This window comes from Schistocerca nitens, chromosome 12 (genome assembly GCF_023898315.1).
Source record: "Schistocerca nitens isolate TAMUIC-IGC-003100 chromosome 12, iqSchNite1.1, whole genome shotgun sequence".
Lineage (NCBI taxonomy): Eukaryota > Metazoa > Arthropoda > Insecta > Orthoptera > Acrididae > Schistocerca > Schistocerca nitens.
The window spans coordinates 130939803-130963698 of record NC_064625.1 but is presented as its reverse complement, the minus strand read 5'-3'; the positions used below and the strand labels follow the sequence as shown (position 1 = coordinate 130963698).

Here is a 23896-nt window from a genome sequence, read left to right as displayed (position 1 = left end):
TACGGCTGTTAGAAATTACTGCATCAAGAAATACTTGCCAGACGTTGTCCCATGGTCCATAATGGATCAACGAGGATATCTGTTGGACGCTGGGCGACTAGGAAACGCGTGGCCTGGTCAGATGCGTCTCGATTTCAGCAGGTAAGAGCTGAAGGTAATGTTCGAGTGTGGGCCCAAATTGTCAACTGTGCACTGTGCAAACTGGTGGTGACTCCATAATGGTGCGGGCTGTGTTTACATAGAGTGGACTGGGTCCTGTGGTGCAGCTAAACCAATCATTGACTGCAATAGTTATGTTTACTTACTTGGAGACCATCTGCAGCCAGTAATGGAATTATTGTTTGCAAACCATGATGGAGTTTTCATGGATGACAATGCCCATGTTACCGCCCCACAATTAGTCACCATTGGTGTGAAGAAGATAAAGTGGCATTGAAATGATACAACATTGGGAGTGGACATCATTAACACAAAGGTGCTTTTCGTTGCGGCGGAATCTTCTCGCGAAATTCCAATCACCAACTTTCTCCTCCGAATGCGAAAATATGTTGTTGCCACCTACCTACATAGAGAGAAACAATCACTATGATAAAGTGCGGGAAATCTGAGCTCGTACAAAAAGATATAGGTGTTCGTTCTTTCCGCACGCTATACGAGATTGGAAGGTGGTTCGATGAACCCTCTGCCAGACACTTAAATGTAATTTGCAGAGTATCCATGCAGTTCGAGCGAATGATCTGTGCACCCAGGTCACCGGACATGAACCCCATTGCACATTTATGGGACATACTCATGAGATCTCTTGGTGTACAAAATTCTGCAGTGGCCACACCTTGGCATTTATGAGTTGAGTTTGATTTCAAACACGTACCCGACTCATACGATAATAGTTGGTGGTGACTTTAATTTACCCTCCATATGTTGGCAAAAATACATGTTTAATTCCGGAGATACGCTTAAAATATCATCCGAAATTGTGCTAAACGCCTTCTCTGAAAATTATTTCGAGCAGTTAGTTTATGAGCCTACGCGAATAGTAAACGGTTGTGAAAACACACTTGATATCATACAACAAATAATCCTGAGTTACTGACGAGCATCAAAACCGATTCAGGCATTAGTGAAGACTGAGTTGTCGTAGCGAGATTGAGTACTGTAATCACCCAATCCACGAAAAATAAACGAAAAATATACCTATTCAAAAAAACAGATAAAAATTCACTTGAATGCTTCCTAAGAGACTAACTCCACTCACTTCAAATTAATAATATAAGTGTAGACCAGATGAGGCTTAAATACAAAGAAATAGTATACCAATATATCCTGGAGATACTAATAGGTATCAGATAGATTATATAATGGTAAGACAGAGATTTAGGAACCAGGTTTTAAATTGTAAGACATTTCCAGGGGCAGATGTGGATTCTGACCACAATCTATTGGTTATGAACTGCAGATTGAAACTGAAGAAACTGCAAAAAGGTGGAAATTTAAGGAGATGGGACCTGGATAAACTGAAAGAACCAGAGGTTGTAGAGAGTTTGAGGGAGAGCATAAGGGAACAATTGACAGGAATGGGAGAAAGAAATACAGTAGAAGAAGAATGGGTAGCTCTGAGGGATGAAGTAGTGAAGGCAGCAGACGATCAAGTAGGTAAAAAGACGAGGGCTAATAGAAATCCTTGGCTAACAGAAGATATACTGAATTTAATTGATGAAAGGAGAAAATATAAAAATGCAGTAAATGAAGCAGGCAAAAAGGAATACAAAAGTCTCAAAAATGAGATCGACAGGAAGTGCAAAATGGCTAAGCAGGGCTGGCTAGAGGACAAATGTAAGGGTGTAGAGGCTTGTCTCACTAGGGGTAAGATAGATACTGCCTACAGGAAAATTAAAGAGACCTTTGGAGAGAAGAGAACCACTTGTACGAATATCAAGAGCTCAGATGGCAACCCAGTTCTAAGCAAAGAAGGGAAGGCAGAAAGGTGGAAGGAGTAAATAGAGGGTTTATACAGGGGCGATGTTCTTGAGGACAATATTATGGAAACGGAAGAGGATGTAGATGAAGACGTAATGGGAGATAAGAGACTGCGTGAAGAGTTTGACAGAGCACTGAAAGACCTGAGTCGAAACAAGGCCCCGGGAGTAGACAACATTCCATTAGAACTACTGATGGCCTTGGGAGAGCCAGTCATGACAAAACTCCACCATCTGGTGAGCAAGATGTATGAGACAGGCGAAATACCCTCAGACTTCAAGAAGAATATAATAATTCCAATCCCAAAGAAAGCAGGTGTAGACAGATGTGAAAATTACCGAACTATCAGTTTAATAAGTCACAGCTGCAAAATACTAACGCGAATTCTTTACAGACGAATGGAAAAACTGGTAGAAGCCGACCTCGGGGAAGATCAGTTTGGATTCCGTAGAAATGTTGCAACACGTGAGGCAATACTAACCTTACGACTTATCTTTGAAGAAAGATTAAGAAAAGGCAAACCTACGTTTCTGGCATTTGTAGACTTAGAGAAAGCTTTTGACAATGTTCATTGGAATACTCTCTTTCAAATTCTGAAGGTGGCAGGGGTAAAATACAAGGAGCGAAAGGCTATTTACAATTTGTACAGAAACCAGAGGGCAGTTATAAGAGTCGAGGGGCATGAAAGGGAAGCAGTGGTTGGGAAAGGAGTGAGACAGGGTTGTAGCCTCTCCCCGATGTTATTCAATCTGTATATTGAGCAAGCAGTAAAGGAAACAAAAGAAAAATTCGGAGTAGGTATTAAAATTCATGGAGAAGAAGTAAAAACTTTGAGGTTCGCCGATGACATTGTAATTCTGTCAGAGACAGCAAAGGACTTGGAAGAGCAGTTGAACGGAATGAACAGTGTCTTGAAAGGAAGATATAAGATGAACATCAACAAAAGCAAAACAAGGATAATGGAATGTAGTCAAATTAAATCGGGTGATGCTGAGGGGATTAGATTAGGAAATGAGACACTTAAAGTAGTAAAGGAGTTTTGCTATTTAGGGAGTAAAATAACTGATGATGGTCGAAGTAGAGAGGATATATAATGTAGACTGGCAATGGCAAGGAAATCGTTTCTGAAGAAGAGAAATTTGTTAACATCGAGTATAGATTTAAGTGTCAGGAAGTCGTTTCTGAAAGTATTTGTATGGAGTGTAGCCATGTATGGAAGTGAAACGTGGACGATAACTAGTTTGGACAAGAAGGGAATAGAAGCTTTCGAAATGTGGTGCTACAGAAGAATGCTGAAGATAAGGTGGGTAGATCACGTAACTAATGAGGAGGTATTGAATAGGATTGGGGAGAAGAGAAGTTTGTGGCACAACTTGACTAGAAGAAGGGATGGGTTTGTAGGACATGTTTGGAGGCATCAAGGGATCACAAATTTAGCATTGGAGGGCAGCGTGGAGGGTAAAAATCGTAGAGGGAGACCAAGAGACGAATACACTAAGCAGATTCAGAAGGATGTAGGTTGCAGTAGGTACTGGGAGATGAAGAAGCTTGCACAGGATAGAGTAGCATGGTGAGCTGCATCAAACCAGTCTCAGGACTGAAGACCACAACAACAACAGTATACCAAATAAATTAACAAACGACGGAGGTGATCCTCCTTGGTACACAAAAAGGGTTAGAACACTGTTGCGGAAACGACGAAACAGACATGCCAAATTTAAACAGACGCAAAATCGCCAACATTGACGATCTTTTACAGACGCTCGAAATTTAGCACGGACTTCAATGCGAGATGCCTACAACAGTTTCCACAACGAAACTTTGACTCGAAACCTCGCAGGAAATCCAAAGAGATTCTGGTCGTATGTGAAGTACGTTAGCGGCAAGAAACAATCAATGCCTTCTCTGCCCGATAACAATGGAGATACTATCGAACACAGTACTGCCAACGCAGAGTTACTAAACACAGTCTTCCGAAACGCCTTCACAAAAGAAGACGAAGTATATATATACCAGAAGTCGAATCGAGAACAGCTGGCAACATGAGTAACGTAGAAGTAAATATCCTCGGAGTAGTGAAGCAACTTAAATCACTTAATAAAAGCAAGTCTAGTGGTCCAGACTGTATACCAATTAGGTTCCTTTCAGAGTGTGTTGATGCATTAGCTCCATACTTACAAGAATATGCAACCGTTCGCTCGACGAAAGGTCCGTACTCAAAGACTGTAAAGTTGCACAGGTCACACCAATATTCAAGAAAGGTAGTAGGAGTAATCCACTAAATTACAGGCCCATATCGTTAACGTCAATATGCAGCTGGATTTTAGAACATATATTATGTTCGAACGTAATGAATTACCTCGAAGAAAACGGTCTGTTGACACACAGTCAACATGGGTTTAGAAAACATCGTTCCTGTGAAACACAACTAGCTCTTTATTCACATGAAGTGCTGAGTGCTACTGACAAGGGATTTCAGATCGATTCCGTATTTCTGGATTTCCGGAAGGCTTTTGACACTGTAGCCGGCCGCGGTGGTCTCGCGGTTCTAGGCGCGCAGTCAGGAACCGTGCGACTGCTACGGTCGCAGGTTCGAATCCTGCCTCGGGCATGGATGTTTGTGATGTCCTTAGGTTAGTTAGGTTTAAGTAGTTCTAAGTTCTAGGGGACTAATGACCACAGCAGTTGAGTCCCATAGTGCTCAGAGCCATTTGAACCATTTTGACACTGTACCACACAAGCTGATCGTAGTGAAATTGCGTGCTTGTGGAATATCGTCTCAGTTACATGACTGGATTCGTGATTTCCTGTCAGAGAGGTCACAGTTGGTCGTAATTGACGGAAAGTCATCGAGTAAAACAGAAGTGATTTCTGGCGTTCCCCAATGCAGTGTTATAGGCCCTTTGCTGTTCCTTATCTATATAAGCGATATTGGAGACAATCTGAGCAGCCGTCTTCGGTTGTTTGCAGATGACGTCGTTTATCGACTAATAATGTCACCAGAAGATCAAAACAAACGATTTAGAAGAAACATCGGAATGGTACGAAAAGTGGCAGTTGGCCTTGAATAACGAAAAGTGTGAGTTCATCCACATGAGTGGTAAAAGGAACTCGTCAAACTTCGGTTACACGATAAATCAGTCTAATCTAAAAGCCGTAAATTCAACTAAATACCTAGGTATTACAATTACGAACAAGTTAAACTGGAAAGAACACGCAGAAAATGTTGTGGGGAAGGCTAACCAAAGACGACGTTTTATTGGCAGGACACTTAGAAAATGTAACAGACCGACTAAGGAGACTGCATACACTACGCTTTTCCGTCCTCTTTTAGAATACTGCTGCGCGGTGTGGGATCCTTACCAGGTAGGACTGACGGAGTACATCGAAAAAGTTCAGAGAAAGGCAGCACGTTTTGTATTATCGCGAAATATAGGAGAGAGTGTCACAGAAATGATACACGATATGGGCTGGAAATCATTAAAAGAAAGGCGTTTTTCGTTGCGACGGAATCTTCTCACGAAATTCCTATCATCAAGCTTCTCCTCCGAATGCGAAAATATTTTGTTGACAGCGACCTACATAGGAAGGAACTATCACCACGATAAAATAAGGGAAATCAGAGCTCGTACGGAAAAATGTAGGTGTTCATTCTTTCCACGCGCTATACGAGATTGGAATAATAGAGAATTGTGAAGGTGGTTCGATGAACCCTCTTCCAGACACTTAAATGTAATTTGCAGAGTATCCATGTAGATGGACAATTGGAGCGAATGATTTGGGCACGCAGATCGCCCGAAAAAAAATGGTTCAAATGGCTCTGAGCACTATGGGACTCAACTGCTGAGGTCATTAGTCCCCTAGAACTTAGAACTACTTAAACCTAACTAACCTAAGGACATCACAAACATCCATGCCCGAGGCAGGATTCGAACCTGCGACCGTAGCGGTCTTGCGGTTCCAGACTGCAGCGCCTTTAACCGCACGGCCACTTCGGCCGGCAGATCGCCCGACATGAGTACCAGTGTACATTTATGGGATATAATCAGGAGGTCTGTACGTACACAAAATTCTGCAGTGGCAACTCCTTGGCAGTTATGAACGGCTATAGAGGGAGCATGGCTCAATATTTCTGCAGGAGACATCCAACGCTTTGTTGAGGCCATGCCACATCGATTTGCTGCACTACACATGGGAAAATAGCAGGCCCGCCTGGAGATTAGGAGATTTCCCATGGCACTTGTCGCCTCAGTGTACATCAAGCCTCTAGCGATAATAAATGACGTCATGGGTAGATAGATAGATGGTGCAGCGACCACAGGCCCTGCAGACCACGCGCTGCTTCCGCAAACTGGCTCCATTCCTTCTCCGAGCGAGGTGGCGCAGTGGTTAGCACACTGGACTCGCATTCGGGACGACGACGGTTCAATCCCGCATCCGGCCATCCTGGTTTAGGTTTTCCGTTATTTCCCTAAATCGCTCCAGGCAAATGCCAGGATGGTTCCTTTGAAAGCGCAGGGCCGACTTCCTTCCCCTTGCTTCGCTAATCCGATGAGGCCGATAACCTCGCTGTTTGGTCTCTTCCCCCAAACAACCCAACCCAACCCTCCATTCCTTGCTGTTTTGTGTGCGGTTCCTCCAGGTGTCTTCCAATTCCCAGGGCTGCTAGGTCCTTCGTCAGGTTGTCCATCCAGCGCTGCCTTGGTCGTCCAATGGGGCGTTTGGTGATTGGTTTCCCCTTCAGTGCCATCTTCCATCTGGCATACGGGCTACATGGCCCACCCATTGTATTATTTATCTTCTGCAGGATAGTTGGTTGTCGCATCAGCAGGTATATTTCCTCGTTTTTCCTCCTCCTCCATTCTCCATTATCTAAAACTTGTCCCCATATCTTCCTCATTACTCTTCTCTCAAATATTAATAGTTTTTCCTTTTCTCACTTACAAGGGGAGGCCGCCAATTGTGAAATTCAGATTCGATTCATACTGCGCATAATAAAAGCTCATGGCCAGAGGTGTAATGTGGCAAAGCACCAAGATGCACTTCTCAGCCGTTGTCGAGAAAATCGACAGTTAAAAGAAACCGTTGCGGTGAAATACTCTCTGCGATTAACCGCTTTCTACAGCGTCGTGGCGCAGCGGTAAGATCTCGGGTTAGTAATGCGAAGGTCGCCTGATCGAAACCCGCGCCATCCAATTTCTTTTTTATTATTAGGTTTTTGTAATTACTATTAATGAATTGCTTATGCATGTTGGTGAAGGCGGATCGCTCTCCAATTGTACCGCCTCCATTTTTCCGTTTGTTTAACGGGGTGTACCAAAGCTCTCCCGTCCGCACTGATTTTCGACGATGTTATAAGTTGCGCTAGGGACCGCATCTACCTTCTTTCGAAGGTAGCAGGCAACTACGCTGTTATGCGGCGGCTCGTTTCGGCCCATTCAACATCTGTCCTTCAAGTGTAACGAGCGAGTAACGGAGTTTATATTTCATACCTGCCACAGCAAATTTGTGTTCGTGGGGTCTCTATTCTAATTCGAACGTTTGACTTACGCTATACGTATTCGTTTCGGAATATCGTTTCTACGTCTTCCGTTAACTATACGTGGTTAGCATTATGAAGACAATTAATAACATTTGTGAAATACTACTTTGTTTGCTGAAAACATAATGATGTTCGAAGTCGCCAGTTTTTCCACGACAAACGACTTTCAACAACTTGTTATATGCATAATTGTTGCAACTGCCGGGAACTATATATATATATATATATATATATATATATATATGTATATATATATTTGAATTACAAAAAAGGAATACTAAAAAAAACGTTGCATGCCGCGAGATTCGATCCGGCGACCTTCGGATTACGAACCCGAGCACTTACCGCTGCACCACGACGCTGTAGAAAATTATTAACCGTAGAGGGTATTTCACCGCAACGGTTTTTTTAACTGTCGATTTTCTCGACAACGGCTGAGAAGTGCATCTTGGTGCTTTGCCACATTACACCTCTGGCGACGAGCTTTTATTATGCGCAATATGAATCGAATCTGAATTTCACAATTGGCGGCCTCTCCTTGTTAGTCATGTTCCATGTTTCTGAACTGTATTTTAACTGGGGACCTAGAAACGACGGAGAGGCTCCGTCCCCGCCGCAGCCACAGAGGTCCACAACCCCACGACGACTACCGCAGTCCACTTCACCCCTCCGCTGCCCCACGCCGAACGCAGGCTTATGGTGCGGTTCGGCCCCCGGTGGACCTCCCCCCCCCCCCCCCCCCCCAGGGAACGTCTCACACCAGACGAGTGTAACCCCTATGTTTGCGTGGTAGAGTAGTGCTGGTGTACGCGTACGTGGAGAACTTGTTTGCGCAGCAATCGCCGACATAGTGTAACTGAGGCGGAATAAGGGAAACCAGCCCACATTCGCCGAGGCAGATGGAAAACCGCCTAAAAACCATCCACAGACTGGCCGGTTCACCGGACCTCGACACAAATCCGCTGGGCGGATTCGTGCCGGGGACAAGGGGCACCTTCCCACCCAGAAAGCAGTGCGTTAGACCGCACGGCCAACCGGGTGGGCTTGAACCGTACATTACTGCTGGGCATATCACTGTGTTGTAGGGTTTCATCTTACAAGGGAACCTCCCCATCGCACCCCCGTCAGATTTAGTTATAAATTGACGCAGTGGGTAGGCCTTGAAAGACTGGACACAGATCAATCGAGAAAACAGGAAGAAGTTGTGTGGAACTATGAAAAAATGAACAAAATATACAAACTGAGTAGTCCATGTGCAACATATGCAACATCAAGGAGAATGTGACTTGAGGAGCGCCGTGGTTCCGTGGTTAGAGTGAGCAAATGCCGAACGGGAGGTCCTTGGTTCGAGTCCTCACTCGAGTGAAAATTTTACTTTCTTTATTTTCGCAAAGTTACGATCTGTCCGTTCATTCATTGACGTCTCTGTTCACTGTAATAAGTTTAGTGTCTGTGTTTTGCGACCGCACCGCAAAACCATGCGATTAGTAGACCAAAGGACGTGCCTCTCCGATAGGAACCGAAAACATTTGATCGCAACGTCATAGGTCAACCGATTCCTCCACAGGAAAACACGTCTGATATATTCTATACGACACTGGTGACGGCATGTGCGCCACATGACAGGAATATGGTGTCGACCCACCTAACTTGCACACTTGGCGATCGGGTAAAAAGATTTTTCTACTTTGCCTGATTTAGGTTTTCTTGTGGATGTGATAATCACTCCCAAAAAAGTGATGAAAACATAAGAGTTTGTCACATAAACTGCAACAAATGAATGCAACAGTTTCACAGTCGCACAGTTTTCCCTGTGCTCTGTCAAAACATGTTTTTTACGTTTTCAAATGTTTCCTTGTGTAGACCGTCAAATCCTGCATATGTTCAAGCAAATCTAAACATGTCCTGGAAATTTGGAGAGCGAAGTTGATTATGTGTGAGTGCCTGAACTTTAATAATTGTCTGAAAATAAAAAATTAAACTTTTCGCTCTAGAGAAGATTTGAACCAAAGGCCTCTCGTTCCGCAGCTGCTCACTCTAACCACGGGACCACGGCGCTCGTAAGCTGACCGTCTCCTAGATGTTGCCTACCTTGCGCGTGGACTACTCAGTTTGTATATTTTGCTTATTTTTTTCATAGTTCCACACAACTTCCTCCTGTTTTCTCGATTGATCTGTGTTCAGTTTTTCAAGGCCTATCCCTCTACCAACTTATAACTAAATCTGAGGGGGGTGCGATGGGGAGGTTCCCTTGTTAGTGTTCACTGATATCGATTCTAAACTGAGCTTCATGGGTAACAATTTTTATTAGAAAAAATAATGTTCACTCATGCTAGGCATCTTTTTATTCATCTAGGGTATTAATAACGGCTTCAGCTGTATTTAGCCCTTTATTACTGGATCACTACCAGTTTTGTGCCACTAAAAGCCACATCTTCAAGTGAATATATGATTAAACTATGTTGATCTGAAAATGTGACTTTTAGTGCTACGAAATCGGTAGTGACCAAGTAATAAAGGACTAAATACAGCTGAAGCGGTTATTAATACCCAAGACGAATACTCATAGCTGTGGCTGCCCCATCTACAAAGTTTTCTTTTTACTGATTTCGCCATCCTTGAGTCGACGAGGTTTCATCGAATTGGCTGGGTCTACTAACCAGGTGTCCTGCATCGACATCTGGCAAACTCCAGTAGAGTGATTTTCATCAAAAAAACCTTGAGAATGAATATCTCTAAGTGGAGAATAATATATTAGAAAGGAATCAGGAGCTTTAACTTGCTCAGCATGCCCTTTTACGTAGAGCAGATGCCTGGATTGTAGGCAACACGCATTGCATATGCGTGCTGCAAAGGGCGTAGATCCTTCCACCTCTCTGGAGCATAAATAACGCGAAAGGATCCTTAGTGTCGCTATGAAGCATCAGCGAATATTTTGCCTCTCAGAAAAGTTGTTCGCTATGACGTGATGCATCACCCTAGATGCTTGATGCAAAGATTTGAGACGCCCTGTATAAGAAATTGATGGCCTTTACATCCCAGAAAATAAGCTTGAGACAATACAAAAGAATCTATCGGAACCCCTTCAACAATTGGCTGTTTATTACAATGGAAACCGTAAGGGGTCAACTACCCCTTACGTACTGAGAGCAGGTCGCAGTAGGTACTATCGATAGTCGAGCGCCCAGTGCACTAGAGGATAGTCAGTGTTGACACTCCGAACAAGAAAGCTGTTGGCTGCTAAGCGAGCAGGATGGTCGACCGCGTTTACAATTGTTTAACGGCTGTATGTGACATCCAAAGCTGTGGGCCTGACCTCCAGCAAATACGTAAATGGCGTCAATTGTGTGATTTGTTTGATGTGTTTAGGTGTGCATCGTGCACTGTGATTACGCGCCGTACACCCACGATTTGGACTGCAGAGAGGATTGCGCGTTCAGTGCCACATAAAGAATACTGCCGTGAGACGACATTAATAGGCAACCTGTGATGAGTTAACCGTTATTACACTGTCAGACGAAGGGAGTAGCCGACCGCGGTGGTCTCGCGGTTCTAGGCGCTCACAAAGGGAGGCCGCCAATTGTGAAATTCAGATTCGATTCATATTGCGCATAATAAAAGCTCATAGCCAGAGGTGTAATGTGGCAAAGCACCAAGATGCACTTCTCAGCCGTTGTCGAGAAAATCGACAGTTAAAAGAAACCGTTGAGGGGAAATACTCTCTACGAGTTGTAATTTCCTGCAGCGACGTGGCGCAGTGGTAAGCGCTCGGGTTCGTAATCTGAAGGTCGCAGGATCGAATCTCGCGCCATGCAACCTTTTTTTTTTTTTAGTATTTGTTATTTGTAATTAAAAAGTATATATATATATTAATTACAAATAACAAATACTAAAAAAAGGTGCATGGCGCGAGATTCGATATATATATATATATATATATATATATATATATATATATATATATATATATATATATATATTCGCGGCAATCAGTTGCAACAATTATGCATATAATAAGTTGTTGAAAGTCGTTTGTCGTGGAAAAACTGGCGACTTCGAACATGATTATGTTTTCAGCGAACAAAGTTGTATTTCACAAATGTTATTAATTGTCTTCATAATGTTTACACGTGTAGTTAACGGAAGACGTAGGAACGATATTCCGAAACGAATGCGTATAGCGTAAGTCAAACGTTCGAATTAGAGGCCCCATGATATATATATATATATATATATATATATATATATATATATATATATATATATATATTTGAATTACAAAAAACAAATACTAAAAAAAATTGCATGGAGTGAGATTCGATCCGGTGACCATAGGATTACGAGCCCTAGCGCTTACCGCTGCGCCACAACGCTATAGGAAGTTGTATATCGTAGAGAGTATTTCACCGCAACGGTTTCTATTAACTGTCGATTTTCTCTACAACGGCTGAGAAGTGCATCTTGGTGCTTTTCCACATTACACGTCTGGCCATTAGCTTTTATTATGCGCAGTATGAATCGAATCGGAATTTCACAATTGGCGGCCTCCCCTTGTCAGTCTGGAACCGCGCGACTGCTACGGTCGCAGGTTCGAATCCTGTCTCGGGCATGGATGTGTGTGATGTCCTTAGGTTAGTTAGGTTTAAGTAGTTCTAACTTCTAGGGGACTGATGACCACAGATGTTGAGTCCCATAGTGCTCAGACCCATTTGAACCATTGAACGAACGGAGTAACTGCCTCATTCGTGCTGTTTAGGCAACAGATGTAGAACCTTAACAGCGAAGTATGTACCGATTATTGCTACCTGACATCCGGACTAGCTTTGTTACATTTGGTACGAAACAACTCCTGTGGAAATATTAACCGAGCACCCTTTATCAGTTGCACACAGTCAAGCTATTTTAAACTGTTAGGCTGTAATCATGGACGAGAAATAGTTTGGACAAGAAAAGAATAGAAGCTTTCGAAATGTGGTGCTACAGAAGAATGCTGAAGATTAGATTGGTAGAGCACGTAACTAATGAGGAGGTACTTCAAAATGGTTCAAATGGCTCTGAGCACTATGGGACTTAACATCTATGGTCATCAGTCCCCTAGAACTTAGAACTACTTAAACCTAACTAACCTAAGGACAGCACACAACACACAACACCCAGCCATCACGAGGCAGAGAAAATCCCTGACCCCGCCGGGAATCGAACCCGGGAACCCGGGCGTGGGAAGCGAGAACGCTACCGCATGACCACGAGATGCGGGCGAGGAGGTACTGAATAGAATTGGGGAGAAGAGGAGTTTGAGGCACAACGTGACTAGAAGAAGGGATCGGTTGGTAGGACATACTCTGAGCATCAAAGGATCACCAATTTAATATTGGAGGGCAGCGTGGAGGGTAAAAATCGGAGACCAAGAGATGAATACACTAAGCAGATTCAGAGGGATGTAGGTTGCAGCAGATACTGGGAGATGAAGAAGCTTGCACAGGATAGAGTAGCATGGAGAGCTGCATCAAACCAGTCTCAGGACTGAAGACCACAACAACAGGCTGTAATCCACAAGCCATTAACGGTGAGTTTACAAAGGGAGAGTTTCAAAACCAAACCATATCTAACTCCTAAAAGGACCAGATCTGTGCTTTTCACCTGAGGAATAACAGGCCGGCTGTTGTGGACGAGCGGTTCTAGGCGCTTGAGTCCGGAACCGAGCTGCTGCTACGGTCACATGTTCGAATCCTTCCTCGGGCATGGATGTGTGTGATGTCCTTAGGTTAGTTAGGTTTAAGTAGTTCTAAGTTCTAGGGGACTGATGATGTCAGATGTTAATTCCATAGTGCTTAGAACCATTTTTTGAAGACTCTCCAAGTAGTATGAGGGGGCATACTGCTAGAGCTTCGTGCTATGCCAAAATGCCTGGGTGTCACATTAGAAAGGGCTCTCATTTGCAGATAACATCGCACAAAGAGGAAGGATACAGCAGCTGCAAGGAACGACATCAAGCGCCAACCAGCAGGCATCTCATGGGGTACAGAACCCAGGACAGTAAGAACTGCATCTTGTAGGAGACAGGTGCCCAAATTGTACCATTTTTGAGCTTCCATTTTTATCGCCTATTATGAGTCATCCTCCTCTAAAATTACACTACTGGCCATTAAAATTGCTACACCAAGAAGAAATGCTGATGATAATCAGGTATTCATTGGACGAATATATTATACTAGATCTGACATGTGATTACATTTTCACGCAATTTGGGTGCATAGATCCTCAGAAATCAGTACCCGAACAATAACGGCCTTCATACGCCTGGGTATTGAGACAAACAGAGCTTGGATCACGTGTACAGGTACAGCTGCCCATGCAGCTTCAACACGATACCACAGTTCATCAATTGTAGTGACTGGCGTATTCCGACGAGCCAGTTGCTCGGCCACCATTGACCAGACGTTTTCAATTGGCGAGAGATCTGGAGCATGTACTGGCCAGGGCAGCAGTCGAGCATTTCCTGTATCCAGAAAGGCCCGTAGACGACCGACAACATGCGGTCGTGCCTTATCGTGCTGAAATGTAGGGTTTCGCAGGGATCGAATGAAGGATAGAGCCACGCGTCGTAACACATCTCAAATGCAACGTCCACTATTCAAAGTGCCGTCAATGCGAACAAGAGGTGATCGAGACGTGTAACCAATGGCACCCCATACCATCACGCCTCCAATGTACGTTCACCACGATGTCGCCAAACACGGATGCGACCATCATGATGCTGTAAACAGAACCTGGATTCATCCGAAAAAATGATGTTTGGCCATGCGTGCTCTCAGGTTCGTCGTCGAGTACACCATCGCAGGCGCTCCTGAATGAGATGCAGCGTCAAGGGTAACCGCAGCCATGGTCTCCGAGCTGATAGTCCATGCTGCTGCAAACGTCGTCGAACTGTTCGTGCAGATGGTTGTTGTCTCGCAAAATGACTCAGGGATCTAGACGTGGCTGCACGATCCGTGACAGCCATGCGGCTAAGATGCTTGTCATCTCGACGTCTAGTGATACGAGGCCGTTGGGATCCAGCACAGCGTTCCGTATTACCCTCCTGAACCCACCGATTCCATATTCTGCTAACAGTCATTGGATCTCGACCAACGCGAGCAGCAATGTCGCGATACGAGTAACCGCAATCGCGATAGGCTACAATCCGACCTTTATCAAAGTCGGAAACATGATGTCGCGCATTTCTCCTCCTTAGACGAGGCATCACATCAACGTTTCACCAGGCAACGCGGGTCAACTGCTGTTTGTGTATGAGAAATCGGTTGGAAACTTTCCTGTTGTCAGCACGTTGTAGGTGTCGCCACCGGCGACGACCTTGTGTGAATACTCTGAAAAGCTAACCATTTTTAGCAATTTTAATGGTCTGTATTTTACCTTTTTTTATAGAGATAACCGATACAGTGTATACTGTCGATTCTTGCATAGGTTAAAATTATCTCAGCAGTTTCGTTAAAAGAATTCGTATGATTTTGTATACAATGTATTATATTTCAGGCTAAAATCTATAAAAATGAAATTAATGTTTTACAATCGATATGTACTAACAGTTTAAATTTCTTTTATTTTAACAATAACTGAAATTTCAAAAATTCTGGGGTAGTTACAATTCATATTACTAATTGCGCAATGTAGCCTGGTAGTAAAGGATGTAGCGTGCAACATTGGCCCCGTCTCAAACAGTGCAGTTCATAAGTTCATGGCTTGTAGAAAATAAACTAATGCTAAATCGCAGTAAGACTCAGTTTTTACAGTTTAGAACACACAATTCAACAAAACCCGGCGTTTTAATTTCACAGAATGGGCACATAATTAGTGAAACTGAAAATTTCTGGAGTTCAGATAGATAGTAAGGAAAGCCCACGTTCAGGATCTTGTTCAGAGACTTAAGTCTGCCATTTTTCCTATTCGAACGTTATTAGAAGTAGGTGGTCGTTCGACATGAAAATTAGTCTCCTTATTTTCATTCGCTTATGTCGTACGATTATGTTGATGATGTTTGTTTTGTGGGGCGTTCAACTGGTTAACGAACCTAATATGAAAAACATATGTTTTTGAAGGTGTCCGGATACTTTTGTTCACATAGTGTATGTGAGAGAGAATGATCATGTGGTGTGGTGGAAATGTACGATTCTTCTGTCCCTTTAGTTAAGACATGTAATCGAGGAGAGACAAGAAAGAGCCTCAGTGGGTCCTTCGTTGCTCTATTTCCGTCCCTCCGCATGCATGTAAGCGGAGGCGTCGCGCCTTCGCGGGAGGTGCCGCCTTTCACGGCCTTATCTGCGTCCTTTCGCGGAGTCGCGCAGCTGAAAGCGTGCGCCCCTGCGCGCTCCCTGCCCACACAAACAGCGCCGTGACGCTAAACAGCCCCTCGCAGGCGACGCCGGCGTCCTTGCAGCCACTCCACTCCAGGGCGGCGCCGGCCTCATCTGTCGCCGGCCTTGGCGGCGCCTCCGCGCATGCGCACAGCTGCAGCGCCGGCCGGGGGAGGGGGTGGACGCGGCAGGCGCCGCCGCGACGCCTGGACCAACCGGCCAGTCGCCGCTCGGACCCCGCGCTCCACGGTCGCACAGTGGCGGTGCCGCGTGACGTCACACAGTGTCGCATCGCAGTGCTGTGTCGCGGGTCAGCGCCCCAGCTAGGCGCAGCGAGCGCCGGGTTGTCTACGCCGTAGGCGCCGCTCTAAGACATCGCGCTGTTCCGAGGGACTTTCTTGGTAAGTCGTCAGCCTACTTATCCAACACCATGTGTTTAGTCTTTCTTATTGTCAGGTCACGGAGACAGCCATGTGGCGGCAGCAAGACACGAGTAATACCTCGTTGACATCTCTTTTTCTCTACATCTTACCAAGTTCCTAGGCATTCATATTCCACATAACATCAATTAGCTTCATTTTCTCCTTTGACGTGACGCGATATAACTGCACTGTTTACGAAATAGTCAGTACCCTGACATCTCTTTTCCCTGTATTATCAATTCCACATCTTACCAAGTTCCTAGACATTCATATTCCACGTAACATCTTCATTTTCTTCTTTGACGTGACGTGATATCACTGCATTGTTTACGAAATAGTCAGTGCCTTAATGTAACGTTCATGGGACACTCCCGGTGAGAGATCAGCCAATGTAACAAATACTTACGCGTTCTCCAGGTGTTGCCCACATGTCAGTCTGAGGATACACTGCTGTAGCGATAACATGAGACCACTGAAACTGCTTGTTTGGCAAATGTTCTTGCCCCATAATCAATATATTTACAACTTATTTGTGACTTCAGTCTTCTGACTGGTTAAATGTGGCACACCAACCTCATTTCAAAAAATGTTCAAATGTGTGTGAATAGAAGGGAAAAGGGAGTTAACTGTATTGTGTAATCAAATATACAAGACAGGAAAATGGCCAAAGGACTTTACAGAAAGTCTCTTAATACCTATAGGAAAGAAAAAGAACAGCAGAAAGTGTGAGGAACATAGAACAGTGAGCCTGATATTGCATGCATCCAAAGTCTTCAAGTGTTCAAATGTATGTGAAATCTTATGGGACTTAACTGCTAATGTCATCAGTCCCTAAGTTTACACACTACTTAACCTAAATTATCCTAAGGACAAACACACACACACCCATGCCCAAGGGAGGACTCGAACCTCCGCCGGGATCAGCCGTGCAGAATTCTTCATTTCAGCGTAGCACTTCACAGCCCACATCCTCAAATTTTTGTTGGCTATATTCCAGTGTCTTTTTCTTCAGTTATTACCCTCTACAGTTCCCTCCAGTACAACTGAAGTTATTCCATGATGTCTCAACACATGTACTGTCATAGTGTCCATTTCTTACATGTCAAAAGTACGTTCTCAGAAATTTCTTCAACTTAAGGCCCATCTTTGATATTATTAGACTTGTTTCGAGCAAGAATGCCCTCATTACCAGCTTCCCTCGTCATGTTATTTTGCCTTACAGATAGCAACTTCCCTCATCTCATCTCATCTGGTTAAATGTGGCACACCAAATTCTTCATCTCAGAGTAGCACTTCACAGCCTACATTCACAAATTTTTCTTGGCTGTATTCTAATCTCTGTCTTTTTCTACGGTTATTATCTTCTACAGTTCCCTCCAGTACAACTGAAGTTATTTCCTGATGTCCCAACACATGTTCTGTCATAGCGTCCATTTCTTTCATCAGTCAAAAGTACGTTCTTAGAAATTTCTTCAACTTAAGGCCCATCTTTAATACTATTATCTTGTTTCGAGCAGGAATGTCCTCTTTACCAGCTTCCTTCTTCATGTTATTTTGCCTCAAAGATAGCAACTTCCCTCATCTGATCTTTTTAGTCTCCGACGTACATGTTAATAAATTTATCGCTATTCTCATTTGTTCTACTCCTCATAACTTTGTCTTTCTTCAGTTTACTCTTAATCCGTAGTGTGTGCTTATTGGACAATTTATTTAGTACAACAGGACATGCAATTCTTCATCATTTTTTAGGGTAGAATTTTCATCAGTGAATCTTATCGTTGATAATCTGTCACTGTGAACATTAATCCCATGTCTGAACGTTTCTTTTTTCCGTCATGGTTTCTTCCACATAGAAATATAACAATGGAGGCGGAATACATAGCTGTTTAACGCTCTTTTTAATGCGAGCACTTCGTTCTAGGTCTTCCATCCTTCCTTTAACTCTTGGTTCTGATACATATTTCGTATTATCCGACTATTCCTATAGCTCACCATTTACCTGGTAATTTCGAAGAATGTTGGGCTATCGTACATTGACGAACGCTTTTCTAGGTCGAGAACCACCATCATGTCTTGATTTTTCTTAAGTTTTCTTCCCATTACTAATCGAAAGTCAGAATTGCCTCTCTTGTGCTTTCACTTTTCCTAAATCCAAAAAGATCGGCCTCTTTTCATTTCCATTCTACTGTGTATTATTCATGTCAGGAAATTGGAATTCTGGGCTGTTAAACTGAGTCAGCGATAGTTCCAGCACTCTCCGGAATTGCGCGTATTACATTTCTCCGAAAGTTTGTCACTATGTATCCAGACTCATAGATCCAAGAAACCATTTCAGAAGCTCCGAAGGAAACAATAACTATTTCCAGTTTAATCAGAAAATAGGTAACATTATAGTTCACTTTACATTGCAACGAATGGTACTGATGTGAATTTTCTTCTCATTCTGTAGCACATCGTCTGTTGTCATCAAGAAACAACAAAGAGGAGAGGAAGGAGCGACATAGATTTGTGAGATTCTTCAGTATAGATTTTGTAGATGCATTTATCTGAATAAACTAACACATTTAGGAGGCAAATTAAACTTCAAGCAATACACACGACAATTCACCTGACTCATGCGCCTTCTGACACTGAATTTTCATGATGCTGGGACATGTCGACCCAGAAGACAACATGAAATCTGTTCATCAATCAGACCACCTATATTGGAAAAGATTGTCATCTGGTTAAACTCCTAATTTTCAGCTGTCCCCATCGGGGTATATCAACAACACCTGTCGGCAGCTGAGGGTTTCAGTTAATTATCATTTATTCTAAACTCTTAAGGTTAAAACAACATTTTTTACAGGTGACTACATCGCTTTTTGCGCCGTGAAGTGTCATGTGTATAACAGAGAGTGGTGATTTGGGCTTCATTAACGTTCCTTTCAAGACGTTCTGTTTTATCAGGTTGCAGTTCATGCGAAAAAATCACATTGTGATTTCAGTCAGTTGGGCATTATGAAACAAAAACACAGAAAACATATCCAGACAAATGAAAGCCTACAGCACCTCGCCATTCACACAGGGTGATCCAGCTTGGTTACTATCCTCTGATATTTCCTATACCGTTTAAGATACCTTAATTCTATATTAGACTAAATGAACTGTAGTGTGGTTCTCGCCAAATGGCACGTAGTCTGTTTTTGTGGCTGCAGAGATATCTCTAACAAATTAGCTTTTTGAAGTACAACTATAGCAACGACAGCAGCAAGTCGTAGAACTGCTCCAGACAAATAAAAAGGAGTTTCACTCTTCAAATTCTAGTTAGAAGTTTCGGAGAAAGACACCTAATTTTCTTAAGCTAACCAACGCTCGACAGACAGAAGCAGAAAGACAGACAGAAAGCTACAGTTCTTCAGTATCCCTTTGATATCGATATTTCTTCTTTATCCACTGTGACATATGTCCATATTTGGGTATGAAATCAGGAATTCCCACATAAGACAGCAATCGGGTTTATGTTCAAAATACATCAGTCTAAATACTACAATTACTCCGTAACTATTAATCTGATTTTTTAACAGTGAAACTCGTTTAGAAGCAGTGAAAGCTACTAGAATTCCAACAGAAAAATCAATGTTGATACTGATATGTTTGTAATTAATATAGGTATAAAAAGAAACTATAAGCTATTTAGTGAGAAGTTTTTCATAAATCATCTGAGTGATGACAGAATGAAGAGAACTGTAACTGTTCCGGAAATTTTTGAGGTAAACAGTTTAGCTCAGTCGCCCTGTACATCAATGTTCACTGTTCGCCTGTATTCCCGTGGAATGGCATAACGCCGTACGTTCACAAATGCTACAGTTTATACCTTGAACGAAAAAATGTATCCAAATTGATGGTCAGCTCACCACACCAGCAGGCACAGAATATTTTAATGTTAGCTTATAACATTTTTTCTGTGGCTTTTTGCTTTATAATAACGAAGGGAGGCAAATTTCAAATTGACAGCGAAAAAAAAATTGTATTTGAAATGCATAAATTGGAAACGTGCGAGAAGGACTCGCATACCGAGGATCCGTACAAAATTAATTATGCACACAGACAGTTCATCCGTTCCGGGAATCGAAAATGTAGACGAGTTTTGTCTGTTATCGATGTCGATGCTGGTGAGATGTCTCTCCCACGAATTCAAAGACAACACCAGTATCTTCATACCCGATCCTGATACTAGCCCAGACATATAAAAAGGAGTTTATATAAGAGAGAGACTTAATAAAGTATTTTTATTTACTTACTAAAACATGACTTCAGCTTACATTTTACGTTTGTGTACAGAAATATTTTTCTGTTTTTCTACTGATGACGAATGCAGTGGAAGTTCTAATGGCAAAAGACATTTTTAAGTGATATAATTACAATTTAACAACTTATGAATTTATTTTTTCCTTACTTGTACTGCGAAGTTTTGCTTCCTTCCCAATTTCATGATTCTAGGTTAGTGGGTGGAAACCAGTATGTTTCGATGAGTGAGTTTTCGAATCTGACGACAGACAAACATACATACATACATACATACATACGGACAACAATCCAATTTCTCAAGGGTTCCGTTTTTACCGATTAATGTACAGAAACTTAAAAAAATAGTTAACGTATTGAAATCAGTGTTTTAGACAATTTAGTGATCTGTTACGAAATGTATTAAAATTTGTGCCGTAGCCGGGTCTCCTTGTACACTACTGGCCATTAAAATTGCTAAACCTCGAAGATGACGTGCTAAAGACGCGAAATGTAACCGACAGGAAGAAGATGCTGTGATATGCAAACGATTAGCTTTTCAGAGCATTCACACCTACAACGTGCTCACATGAGGAAAGTTTCCAACCGATTTCTCATGCACAAACAGCAGTTGACCGGCGTTGCGTGGTGAAACGTTGTTGTGATGCCTCTTATAAGGAGGAGAAATGCGTACCATCACGTTTCCGACTTTGGTAAAGGTCGGATTGTAGCCTATCGCGATTGCGGTTTACCGTATCGCGACATTGCTGTTCGCGTTGGTCGAGATCCAATGACTGTTAGCAGAATATGGCATCGGCGGGTTCAGAAGGGTAATACGGAACGCCGTGCTGGATCCCAACGGCCTCGTATCACTAGCAGTCGAGATCACAGGCATCTTATCCGCATCGCTGTTACGGATAATGCAGCCACATACCGATCCCTGAGTCAACAGATTGGGACGTTTGCAAGACAACAACCATCTGCACGAACAGTTCGATGACGTTTGGAGCACCATGGACTATCAGCTCGGAGACCACGGCTGCGGTTGCCCTTGACGCTGCATCACAGACAGGAGCGCCTGCGATGGTGTACTCAACGATGAACCTGGGTACACGAATGGCAAAAAATCATTTTTTCGGATGAATCCATGTTCTGTTTACAGCATCATGATGGTCGCATCCGTGTTTGGCGACATCGCGGTGAACGCACATTGGAAGCGTGTATTCGTCATCGCCATACTGGCGTATCACCCGGCGTGATGGTATGGGGTGCCAATGGTTACACGTCTCGGTCACCTCTTGTTCGCATTGACGGCACTTTGAGCAGTGGACGTTACATTTCAGATGTGTTACGACCCGTGGCTCTACCCTTTATTCGATCCCTACGAAACCCTACATTTCAGCAGGATAATGCACGACCGCAAGTTGCAGGCCCTGTACGGGCCTTTCTGGATACAGAAAATATTTGACTGTTGCCCTGGCCAGCACATTCTCCAGATCTCCCACCAATTGAAAACATCTGGTCAATGGTGGCCGAGCAACTGGCTCGTCACAATACGCCAGTCACTACTGTTTATGAACTGTGGTATCGTGTTGAAGCTGCATGGGTAGCTGTACCTGTACACGCCATCCAAGCTCTGTTTGAGTGAATGCCCAGACGTATCGAGGCCGTTATTACGGCCAGAGGTGGTTGTTCCGGGTACTAATTTCTCAGGATCTATGCACGTGGATTACGTGAAGTGTAATCACATGTCAGTTCTAGTATAATATATTTGTCCAATGAATACCCGTTTATCATCTTCATTTTAATGACCACTGGTGTATTAGTGCAGATTTTCTCAGTCAACACTTCATAACATATCTGCGAAACGTTTCAGTTTGCTGTTTATATTGTCAGAAAATGTCCATTACTGTACAACATGAACAGCAAGGATCCCAGCACACTTCCATGGAATTAATTCTACTTGTTTCAAAGGCCATTACTGCGAGATAACTTACTGCATCCTCCTTAAGAAGAAATCCTCAATACAGTCAGAAATTTTGCTTGAAACCCTATACGACTCTACCTTTTATGATAATCCTAGGCATGGTTCCGGCTGGCATTCTTGTTCTGTTAGAAATACATCATACCGTTCGTGTGTACGTCCAACGATGTGAAAGTGTTTTTAGTCGTTCGTCTAATTCGATCTAATTGGATTACTCTATTGTTAAAAATGGCTCTGAGCACTATGGGACTTAACATCTGAGGTCATCAGTCCTCTAAAACTGAGAACTACTTAAACCTAATTAACCTAAGCACGTCACACGCAGCCATGCCCGAGGCAGGATTCGAACCTGTGACCGTAGCAGTCGCACGGTTCCGGACTGAAGCGCCTAGAACCGCTCGGCCACACTGGCCGGCACTATTGTGGTAGCCTTTGTTTACATCGTAATGTACACGGTGCCAATCACTGGAAACTGGGCGGCATTTTTCCATTTTCTAAACTTCGCTCCAGGTATATTTCAGCCTTGAAGCCGATTGTGAAACATTGCTGGTAAATGCTGTTCGTAAATTCCTTCTGCCACCGTCCTTCATCGGCGGCTTGTAACCGGATTGTGTTCCTACCGGATTGTGTTCCTGCGCAACTGGATTCGTTGTATCCTGTTGCAGAAGGTCACAGATGGTAGTAGATGCAGGCAAGTCATCTAGTAAAACAGAAATTATATCTGCTTTTCCGCAAGGACCTTTTTACTTTACTAATCTATATCAAGTACGTTGACATATATTGATGTGCCCTTAGAAATTATCGATATACAACAACGAAACAGCCGGCCGAAGTGGCCGTGCGGTTAAAGGCGCTGCAGTCTGGAACCGCAAGACCGCTACGGTCGCAGGTTCGAATCCTGCCTCGGGCATGGATGTTTGTGATGTCCTTAGGTTAGTTAGGTTTAACTAGTTCTAAGTTCTAGGGGACTAATGACAGCAGTTGAGTCCCATAGTGCTCAAAGCCATTTTTTTAACAACGAAACACTTCCCCGATATATTGATATCAAAAAGACAATATCGTGCGCCGATATCATATATATATATATATATATATATATATATATATATATATATATATATATATATATATAGAGAGAGAGAGAGAGAGAGAGAGAGAGAGAGAGAGAGAAAGAGAGAGAGAGAGGGGGGGGTCCAAATAAATATACCCACTGTTTAAAAGTACATAACTTGCAAACTATGTGACAGAGTTGTTTCATTTTTGGTGAAAGTGTAGCTTAAAGTCCAACTTAAAGATATCACTGTAGGTGTTTGAAATGGTTACCATTAACATCCACACACAAACGATGTCGCCG

The 23896-nt window shown here is 43.1% G+C and overlaps 1 protein-coding gene across 1 annotated transcript in view; it reads left to right on the top strand.

Moving 5' to 3' along the window:
* Positions 1-16114: 16114 nt before the first annotated feature.
* LOC126214956 (C3 and PZP-like alpha-2-macroglobulin domain-containing protein 8) overlaps positions 16115-23896 on the top strand; it is an 877403-nt gene continuing 869621 nt past the window's right edge. Inside the window, exon 1 of the mRNA XM_049941592.1 lies at positions 16115-16271. The gene's annotated coding sequence lies outside the window, so the exon portion shown is untranslated. The remainder of the gene's footprint in view (positions 16272-23896) is intronic.